The 10,418-nt window shown below is 52.6% G+C and overlaps 1 non-coding gene across 1 annotated transcript; it reads right to left on the bottom strand.

The window, feature by feature from the left end:
* Positions 1–3,251: 3,251 nt before the first annotated feature.
* TRNAL-CAA (transfer RNA leucine (anticodon CAA)) lies at positions 3,252–3,360 on the bottom strand. Its single transcript has 2 exons — positions 3,323–3,360; positions 3,252–3,290 (listed from the first exon to the last, which is right to left on the bottom strand). It is a non-coding gene; the product is annotated as a tRNA-Leu (tRNA).
* Positions 3,361–10,418: the final 7,058 nt, after the last annotated feature.

Here is a 10,418-nt window from a genome sequence, read left to right on the forward strand (position 1 = left end):
TTGCTGGCTGGTTAGGAACACCCAGGGCTGGAAGGTTTTGGCTTTTCACAATGTTCCCTGGGCTGTTGTAAAAAGCTCAGTGCTCTTAACAAACCCAAACACCCCTTGGCTACATCTACCCCTCAGGCTTCTTACAGAAGAACTGTTTTGTGCAAGAGTTCTTGCGCAAAATGTCTTGTGCAAGAGCACGTCCACAGTGCCATGTGCTTTTGCGCAAGAATGTCCGTGGCAGTGTGCACACTCTCTTGTGCAAGAAAGCTCTGATGGCCATTTTAGCCATAGGGATTTCTTGCACAAATAAACCCTGTTGCCCATTCATACTACCTTCTTGTGCAAGAGCTGTTGCACAAGAGGGTTTATTCCTCATGGGGAGAGGAATAACTCTTGCCCAAGAAGCCCTCTTTTCCTACGTTTTGCTGTAAATTTAGTTGCTCAAGAACGCGTGTGCAGTGTAGATGCTCCTCAAGTTTTTGCGCAAGAACGGCCATTCTTGAGCAAGAAGCCTGCAGTGTCGACATAGCCCCTGGATGCCCAGAGAGGGGCTGTCTAGTCACAGTCTGGCTCGGCGCGCGCTCTGCAATGGGAAGATGTCCATGGAGCAGGCAGATGGCAGCGGCACATGGCTCTGGTGGGCCCAGCATCCACAGGAGTGTTTCCAATATGAGTGTTTACTGACAGTGTCTGTCTCTGGTCTGATTTCACAGTGAGCTTCCCTCACATCCCCCGCCGCAATTCCTTGACCTTGGCTCTGACTTGGTCTAGGATGCGGGGGTAGGAGGGAGGTGGCCTTTCTTTGCTAGACCATTGTCCATTCGGCCATAAATGTCCACATTCCTCCGCATGGACTGCAGGGCCTGCAGAGACTTCTCCTTGGACCACAGCTCCAAGAGGGTCTTTATCTGTGGCCCAGATCATGACGGTTCCTGGCGTTTGCTGCCCCTGGCTTGATTTGATTCCCAGCCAATGCAAGGTAGGAAGGGAACAGGCAACCTCCTGGGGGAGATCTTATTTAACCCTGAACAACAGGCACAAGTGGGTCCCACAGCCAAGGGCTCCCTCACAGATTTTCATGGGGATCAGCTCAAACACCCTGTAGTGTGTATTCTCAGATTGCCCCTGTCCCACTTGGCTGTTGTCATGGACCCTCTGTGAGGTCACTGCCTCCTAACCAATGAGCTGAGGTGCTGCACAAGGCGCTTATGATGTCACTGCTGCCTTGCAGGGCTCATGTCCTGCTCCTGGCCAACCCTTTGGCCTGTTTGAGCTGCTCCCCCTGTATCACCCCCACTCACTCAGGGTATGTCTACACTATAGAAGTAAACAGGGTCTCAACCACTGCTTCCAATACAGCCAGCTGAAATGGGAGAGAAACCTAGGTGTGGGGACACTCCTTCAGTTGTGTAGCCCCGTGAGATACTCAACTGTTGATTTGTAAATACAGCTCATGCTGGGCTGGGAAAGGAATCCGGGCTGTGGCTATGTAAATCCAGTTCAGCCAGTGCTATGGGTCTGATGGAGGATCAGTTGTGAGAATGGAATGTGGAGTATTGTAACTAATTTGGCTGTTGTGGGGTCACAAACCATTTTATCTCTAACTGTAGGAATTGTAAAATATGACACCAGTGCTTGCAGGAGAGACACTGTCACTGAAAAAAATCTGGGATGGACGAGCCTTCCCCTTCCAGACTCAAGTGGAGTGGACTCTGGGTGTGAGGGGAAGGAGCGTGAACCAGCAGGCCACATGTCCCCCAGCCATGAGCTATGAGACGGGTTCATTCTGTCTCTCCCTCCCCCACTACCCATTCTAAGGATAGACCTAAAACAGACTCCTTAAGGAATCTCTTTGTTATTTTGAAATATTATTCCAGTGGGGGCTGGAATCTTTTGTCCAGCCTAGGCGGGGGGCCAAGAGCTGAAATCACCAAGGAAACTGACAAAGAGCAGAAATCACTGGGTTTAGCCCAGAGCCAGACCGATCCCGATCGTAGAAGCAGCAGCTGGCAGGAGCAATCAGCCAGCAGGGTGAACGATAGGGGCAAGAGCAGGTAGTTGGTGGGTGGCCAGTAGGAACAGTGGCAGGTGGCCAGCAGGGTAGCTGGTGGGAGTAGCTGGCAGCAAGCCAGTAGGAGCAGTGGCGGGTGGCCAACGGAGTGGGTGAGATGCCTCCTATGCCCACTCCCTCCAAGAGTGGGAGGTGAACTCTGAAAATCACGCCTGAGCTCTTATCTGCCCTGAGCAAGGGCAGCAACTATGAGTGGGGTACAGAGAAAGTTTGGGCATGTGAGTGGGACACGTACATTGCTGGACTTACATTGCTGGCAAAGGACACTGCTCAAGCCACTTGAGCCGAGACTTATTTGTGGGTTGGTTCTGAACCCTGCTTGTGGTATTTTCCCAGGCGAATGCCACGTTACTTCTCACCCTCTTTCATTAAATTTTCTTTTCTACATTCAGACTCTGTGCTGGTGAATGGGGAAACATCGCCTCCCCGAGGTACTCGCGGGGGGGGGGGGGGTGGATTTCCCAGGCTGCTGAGTGGGGGCTCAAGCCAGTTTTGTGTGAGATGAATGAAGAAAAACCCCTAGACATCGAACCCAGGCCTGGCTGCTGCCAGCACTACCTGGCAGAAGAGTTACACTAGCAGGGGGACTGACCAAAGCACAGGCCTCGCTATGAGCAGGCTTAGAAATTTTTCAGGGAAACCCTATTGGATTTCTAGTCCAATACCTTGACCACTCGGCCATCACAGATGTGAAGACAGCAAAGCCCCAGGGCCAGGGGAACTGGCAGATAATCCCAATGCCCAGGCCTGATGTCACCTGCCACACAAAATTCACACAGCAAACCGGGCTCTTAGAACAGGGGAAGTTTGGGGGCTCGTTGCTGGGCAGTGGGGTGAAGCATCAAACCAGCCCCCTGCTGTGGGGCCTGTGAGTGTTGCTGAATGTGTGCCCCTGGAAACGGGAAACAAAAGGTCTGGGAGCCACTTTTTCTTTGCCTGTGGGCTTGGCTGTCTGCAGCCTGGAAACCTCCTGGCTCCTCAGCCCACTGGTCTGGATGGAGCGTTACAGAAGTCGGAATAATGGAATTGCTGTGTTGACACTCACATTGTTATTACAGTATAATGGCTGTTATTCCCAAGGAACGCTGCTGTGTAGATGCAGCCTCAGAGAAATGCTGAGCAAGGGCTCCTGCAATATCAGGGGAGTCATTGAAATGAGGTCACTTCTCTAGATATAAAAAGGAAGCCATGTCAGGAGTGGGATTTGAACCCACATCTCTATTCAGAGACCAGCACACATAACTCAGGGAAAGACAGAACCTTGAGTCTGGTGCCTTAGACCACTCAGCCATCCTGACAACTATGCAAAGCTATTCAACCGCAGTTTTCTTACATGTGTGAGTTGCTCGGGAGGCAAAGGGAGCACCTCTCTTTCCCCACCTAACAGCCGCTCTACAGCACAGCTGGGTTTATCCCCACTCACCCTCATCTACCGTTGTGAGGTGTTTTAGGGAGCTGACAGGAAACAGAAGAGAGGAAACCGCTGGCCGGCAGAACCGAGGCCTGGGATTGTCCAGTGCCAGGGAATCTGTGTCAGTGCCCTTGGGGTCCTGAGCAGGGTTGGTACTTGCAGGTGGGGCCGGGGGCTGTTCTGAAAGGCTGCAGGCGCCGTTAGACCCTTTTCTCCTTCCCTGTCTCTCCCCAGCGCTGAGCAACACTCAGTGCCGGTCTGAGCATCCGTCCTGCTCTGGGGCGTCTCTCTGTGGCAGGAACCTGCCCAGGCGGCTCTCGCAGTGAGGCCCCTCCCTGGCAGCACCGAGCAGTGAGAGCTGAGTGAAGGGGGAGGCAGAACCAGGGGGAGAAGGCTCCATGACTGTGTCAGAGGGAGGCTCTGCCCTGGCCAGTGGGGAATCGTTGCCTCTCCGAGGGGCCCAGGCCTGGTGGGTCATTTCCCCAGGTTACTGAGTGGGGGCTGCAGCCAGTTCTGGGTTGTCTCCTTCAACAACCAAACTGAACCAGTGGATCTTGTGCCAACCTAACACTGCGCTGGGCTAGTGCTGAGTGTGCCACAGAGCTTCCTGCAGGGCTGCCCACATGGGAGAGGGGAGGGGCAGTTTGAGTCACCCAGCTCTGCCCCTTCTGAAGGGCTTGTGAAAATGTCAGGTGCTGTCTTGGCAGTGAGGGAGAGGTGGGAAGGGGGCCCTGAGTGAACCTCTTGGGTCACAGCTGCTGTAACAATGAGGTAAGATGAATGACTTGGCAGATGTCAGGTGAAAATTGAGGCTGGTTTCCCTGACTGGGAATTGAACCCAGGCCTCAGCAGTGAAAGTGCTGAGTTAACCCCTTGGATCACAGCTGCTGGAACAATGAGGTAAGATGAATGAGTAGACACTTGTTACATGAAAACTGAAGTTGGTTTCCCTGACTAGGAATTGACCCCAAGTCACAGCAGTGACCCTGCTGAATCCTACCCACTAGACCATCAGAGACACATGAACCTACCTTTTTCCTTACCTACATTAGCTTTTCACAGGCCACATGCTGTCCCCTTCAGCATGGGGATCCATTTTCCATTGTCCATAGGGGACAAGAACAGAAACCAAACAGAACATCAGAACAGCCAGACTGGGCCATGCCAGTTGTCCAACTAGCCCAGGATCCTGACTAACGACAGCAGACAATGTCATTGCCCAGTGGGAATCCTCAGAACAGACAGTTATTAAGTGACCCCTCTCATCGCCCATTCCCAGCTTCTAGAATACACCAGCTAGGGACACCTGCCCTGTCCATCCTGGTTAAATGCCATTGATTGACCTTTCCTGCATTCAATTATCCAGTTCTTTTTTGTACCTTCTTGTAAATTTCACCTTCACATCCTCTGGCAAGGAGGTCCACTGGGTGTAAAAATGCTTCCTTTTGGTTTATTTTTAATTTGGTTACTTACCAGTTTCATTCTGTCACCTGGGATCTTGAGTAGGGGAAAAAAATTCTTTATGCTTTCTGCACCCCTGTCATCATTATAAAAAACTCTGTCCCATCGCCCCTTAGTCGTCCCTTCCTCAAGCTGAGAAGAAGAAGTTCCATGTACTCCTGGGAGCTGCTGTTCCAAAGAAGAGGCATTTCCCATGGAAAAGATAGCCAAGCCCAATCCCCTACACAGAGCCCCAGAAAATACCAATGGACACTGGGCACTTGTAAAGCTCCCTCTCGGGTAGCGCTGCGGAATGGATCCGGCTGGCCATCGGGCTGACTAACGCCATCAACAGACGAGTCCCAGGGAGACTTCTCAGCCCAAGTGCAGAGACTGTGGAGTCTCCCACTCCCAGCCCAGTGGCAGAGGGGCAGCGCCCTGAGAAGGCGGGTCCCGAGGCAGCGGAGACCTTTGAAGGGAGCGGAGACGTAAGGTCAGAAGGAAGGAGAACAAGTCACCTCTTCCCAGGTGAGATGTGGTGGGAATCTACCAGATCTGGTGCAAGCCAAGCTCCAAGGGCTGGTTCCTGCCCTGGTGGCTCCTTGCAGGGCCTGGCTTGAGACACGCCAAGGAGCCGTGTGTGGCCAGGAGAAAGGGTGCAGAAGGAACATGGATGAAGGAGCAGGGTGGGGTGTCTGGCCAGGATAGAGGGAGCAGGAACAAGAGAGGGTGTCAAAGGAAGCTGAAGGTGCTGGGTGGGAAGAAATTGAGGGGAATGATGTGGCTGAGGTCTGAGCATGAGGCAGGACGTTATGTTGCTTTGTGTCCCCTTGCAGCAAAGGTGCAGAGAGGCAATAGTGGCAGTTCCAGAGAGGGCCCTGGACTGAGTGGCTGCAATGACCTGGTCCCAGGTAAGGGACTGCTGAGAAGTCTCAGCCCCAGCCCTGCCTCTTCCCATCTCAGCCTAACCTGTTTCACTGTCTCCCACATGCTCCTGAAAGCCAGCACAGAGGCCATCTAGCCTTGCAGGGACTGCCTTGTGGGCACCAAGGGAACTGCAGTAAGAAGAGGCCCTGTGTTTCTACCTGGCTTTGAACCAAGGACCTTTTGCGTGTTAGGCAAATGTGATAAACACTACACCTCAGAAACACATTTAACACCGTCTTCTGCTGCACTTACACTTGGGCAAATATTCAGTTGCTAACCATTTGTCCAACAGAGATTGCTGCGGGGCAAAGGAATTCTCTGTTGTTAATTTTGTTTCCTCAGGAAGGGACCAAACTGAAGGAGGCCAGGCCCCCACCTGGGGACTCCAACCTAAACCCTGAGGCCAAGGGGTTTACAAGCCAGAAAATCAAAGTTTGCTGCATTTCTCCCTCCTACAACCCTGCAGAACCTCAAAGGCAACTCCACAGTCCCAGCGGCTGAGGGAGATGTGCATGTTAGAGCCTCTGCCCACTGAGCTGTAGCTTTCTGTGCCCAGGGAGCCAGACACCGCCAGGGTGGGAAGGCAGGAGGGAAATGGGGAATGGACGAACTTTGCGAGGCAATGGTGTTATCTGGGACCATCCGTAGAACGCTTTACAAGTGGGTCTGAGTAGGGGACCATGGATTAGCAGGCTAAAGCCTTGTGTAATCAACAGGGTATCCTGGGTTCAATTTCTGGAGTTGCCTTGTTGCAGCCTTTGCTCATATTTTCCTACACCCTTCCGGTCACCCATGGAACTGCGGGTTCAGGAAAAGGCTGATTGGAGAGGAGAGTTGGAAAGAAGGAAACCACAGGTGAGAAGCTACTGACTCCCACATACGCTGACTCTCCATGGCTGCAGGAGCTGCAGAGGTTGCTCCTTCAAGCTCTCTAGGTGCTGATCCCCTCAGGGAATCACAAGGGTGTGTGGTGCTGGCTCAGCAGCCTCTGCACCCGCTCCAGGCTTGTGGTTTCCGTCTTCCCAACTCTCCTCCCCAATCAGCCTTTTCCTGAACCAGCAGTTCCATGGGTGGCCAGGGGAGACCTCTTCTGTGCCCCAGAAGGACATAGGAAAATGCCAGCACAGGCAGGAAAAGGGCACCACTGGGAGTTAAACCCAGGATCTCCTGTTTGTGAGGCAGGTACTTTAGCCAGCTAAGCCATGGTGCCCTCCTCCAAAACCTCTTTACAACGGTTCTTTATGTTTCCAGACAGTACCTTTGACTCCCAAAGTGCAGCCATTCCCCACTTTTCTCCTGCCTTCCAGCCCTGGTGGGTCTGGCCCATGGGCACAGAAAGCTACAGCTCAGTGGGCAGGAGGCTTTGGTCTCCTTCATGCTGTTGCAGGAAGGGCTGCTCCGCAGGGATGGGGCTCAAGTGTTGAGGAAGGGAAGAGTATTTGGATGCAGACTGGTGAGGAGGCTTTGAAGGAGGTTTGACAGGGTCAGGTGCCCAAAGCCCACAGGTAAGTGAACAACATGGAAACCCAGGAGATGGGTTAGAAATGGGAGAGAGCAGGGGCTGTAACAGCAGAGATAAAGGAGGGACGCGGCACCACTGACAAGTAAACTCTAATCTGTGTCTTAGTGTGTGTCTAGACTACTGAGTTTTGTCGACAAAAGTGGACTTTTGTCGACAAAACTATACCAGCGTCTACACTACCGCTGAGTTCTGTCGACATAACGTTGACAGAACTCAGCAGTTTTGTCGACGCTGGTATACCTCATTTTACAAGGCATAACACCTTCTGTCGACAGAAGGTGTTATTGCCTGTAGGGTTGCGTCTAGACTACAGGGTTTTGTCGAAAAAGCAGCTTGCTTTGTCGACAGAACTGAATGGCTACGTCTACACTGGCCCCTTTTCCGGAAGGGGCATGTAAATTTCACGAGTCGTCGTAGGGAAATCCGCGGGGGATTTAAATATCCCCCGCGGCATTTAAATAAAAATGTCCGCCGTTTTTTTCCGGCTTTTAAAAAAGCCGGAAAAGAGCGTCTAGACTGGCCCCGATCCTCCGGAAAAAGTGCCCTTTTCCGGAGGCTCTTATTCCTACTTTGAAGTAGCCAATGTGTCTAGACGCTCTATGTCGACAGAAGTTTTGTCGACAGATACTGTCGACAAAACTTCTGTCGACAAAACCCTGTAGTCTAGACGTACCCTTAGACTCTGGTATAGATACACGGGAAGGATGGTTACAGCCGCCTCCCCAGGCAGAAGAGGTGCCTGAGGCTTTTTAAACAATTAACAAAATCATCCAAAGCGCAGCTGGTTTCACTCACACTCAGCCTCACCCACAGCTGGGAGGCAGTTTGCAGGGAGCTGAAAAGAAACAGAATAGGGGAAACTGGAGCCTGGCAGAACCAAGTCTTGGGATTCTTCTGTGTCCAGATGTGCTAAGCAGCTGGCAGCCAAGCTCCCAAGTGCTGGTCTGTTCCTGCTCTCCCCAGGCAGAGGAATCCGCTCTGCTGGGTGTTACAGGCTGGACTTTGCCTGCCTGACTTTTAGTCAGGGAACTCCTCCCGCACCTGCAGTTCATCCACCTCCCAGAGAGGCAGCAGTTCAGGAGAAGTGCCGTGTGTGTGGGAGGTGTGGGGTGTTCAAGGGGGGCATTTCCCTTCATGTGTAAAAACTATCACAGCCATGGGGGCTCACACACACAAACAGGTGCACACGCCCTCAATATTGGTGCCCAGGACAAAACTTGCTCTGCTCCTGGAACAGGAACAGCGACTAGCAGTGAGGCCCCTCCCTGGCAGCACCGTGTCAGATGGTTTCTTCTGTGATGCCCGAGTGGTGAAGGTGTTGGACTTGGAACCCTGTAGGGTTTCTGTGTGTGTGTTCAAATCCTGCTCACAGCAAGACTTGTGATTTGGTTAAGTTACACAACCTGAGCCTCAATCCCCTTCTGCTCCTGTCAGAGGGAGGCCTGGGATGGTGGCTTGTGCTGGCTCCCTCAGGTTTCAGCTTCTGCAGCCCGTGCCCCATGGCTCAGCCCTAGAGTGTGACAGGAGCTGGGCAAGAGGCTGGGGCCCCAGAGCTCAGTTCTTTCAATCCCCAGTGATGCTGTGTCACCAAGCAGCACAGAATGGCTGTGGGCCCTTCTCTATTTGGGTGTCTGCCTGGGGGCTCTTCTGGCTGTGGGACCTGGGCCTACCGGGCAGCCTGTGGCAGAGGTAGGTCCCCTTGTGTTGGCAAATTTGTGCATGTGGCTCTGGCTCTGGCTTGCTGGGGTCCTGGAGCCCATTTCTCAGCCAGATGGTGGCTGGTAGGTAGGGATTGGGTATCCCCCACTGGCTGGAAGATCAATAAGGCCATCCCAGTGATCACATGTCAGCTTTTCAGAGGCCCTGCAACAGCCTTTACCTGGACCCACTCACAGACAGCTCCCTCCCCCCAATACCCCAGGTTGCCTGGTCACCAGGCTGGCCTGCCTGTGTCACAGCCAGCCCCTTACACTGACGGTCACAGCAGGGACGGTCACAGCAGGGGTCAAGGGATGCTCAGGCCCAAAGGCCCAGCCCCTCACCTAGGGCATTGCACACCCCAGGATGACAGAGGCCGGAGGGAAGAGGCTCATTACTCTGTGAACAGATATTTTCACATATATCCATCCCGGAGCCGGTTAATGACTGAACACTCAGAGGCTTGTGTGCTGTGTAAAGTATCAAACCACGAGCCCGAGATCAGAAAAGTCGGCAAGGCAAAGCAAGGCCACAGATCATCCGGTCATCTGAAGTAGTGGGCTGTGCCCACAAAAGCTCATGATACTATCTATATGTTTTATTAGTCTTTAAAGTGCTACCAGACTATTGTTTTAGTTTTTACTGAAAGATAAGATCTGCGTCTTAATTTCTTTATTAACGAATCTGCTGTAAGTAGGACTATTAGCGTATGTCTACACTGTCACCCTAGTTTGAACTAGGGTGACTAATGTAGTCATTCGAAGTTGCAAATGAAGCCCGGGATTTAAATATCTCAGGCTTCATTTGCATCTTGCCGGGTGCCGCCATTTTTAAATCCCCCTTAGTGCAGACTCCGTGCCCACAGCTACACGCGGCATGGAGTAGGAAGTTCGAATTAGGCTCTCTAATTCGAACTACCGGTACACCTTGTTCCATGAGGAGTAACGGTAGTTCCCAATGTTTCACCTTGAGCCCAGGGACAGGTCACAACCTCAGTTCCCTCCAGGGAGCGCACAAAGAATTTGAATCCCGCCCACCTCCTCAGCAGAACCACTGTGCAACACCCCCCTCCCTTGGAAAGTAAGTTGGAGGTGGTGGTGGGCTGGGTGGGAGAGTGGGGGCCAAGCCCACGTGGTGGCTATGCTTGGGGCCAGGGCTGAGTCTGTGGTGCATGGACAGAACCTTATTGTGCCTAACACACTTTCAAGTGACGGTTGGATGAGGGCTCTCGTTTGTGTGTGTTTCACTGGCTTGGTTCTGTCCAAAGCACACGTTAGCGGTTTGGTTTTGACTAAAGGCTCCTCAACGTCCTTGTTTATTATAGATCTTCTCACACAGCCGTAGCCAGTGGAGTGTTC

The sequence above is a fragment of the Pelodiscus sinensis genome, chromosome 31 (assembly GCF_049634645.1).
Source record: "Pelodiscus sinensis isolate JC-2024 chromosome 31, ASM4963464v1, whole genome shotgun sequence".
Taxonomy (NCBI): domain Eukaryota; kingdom Metazoa; phylum Chordata; order Testudines; family Trionychidae; genus Pelodiscus; species Pelodiscus sinensis.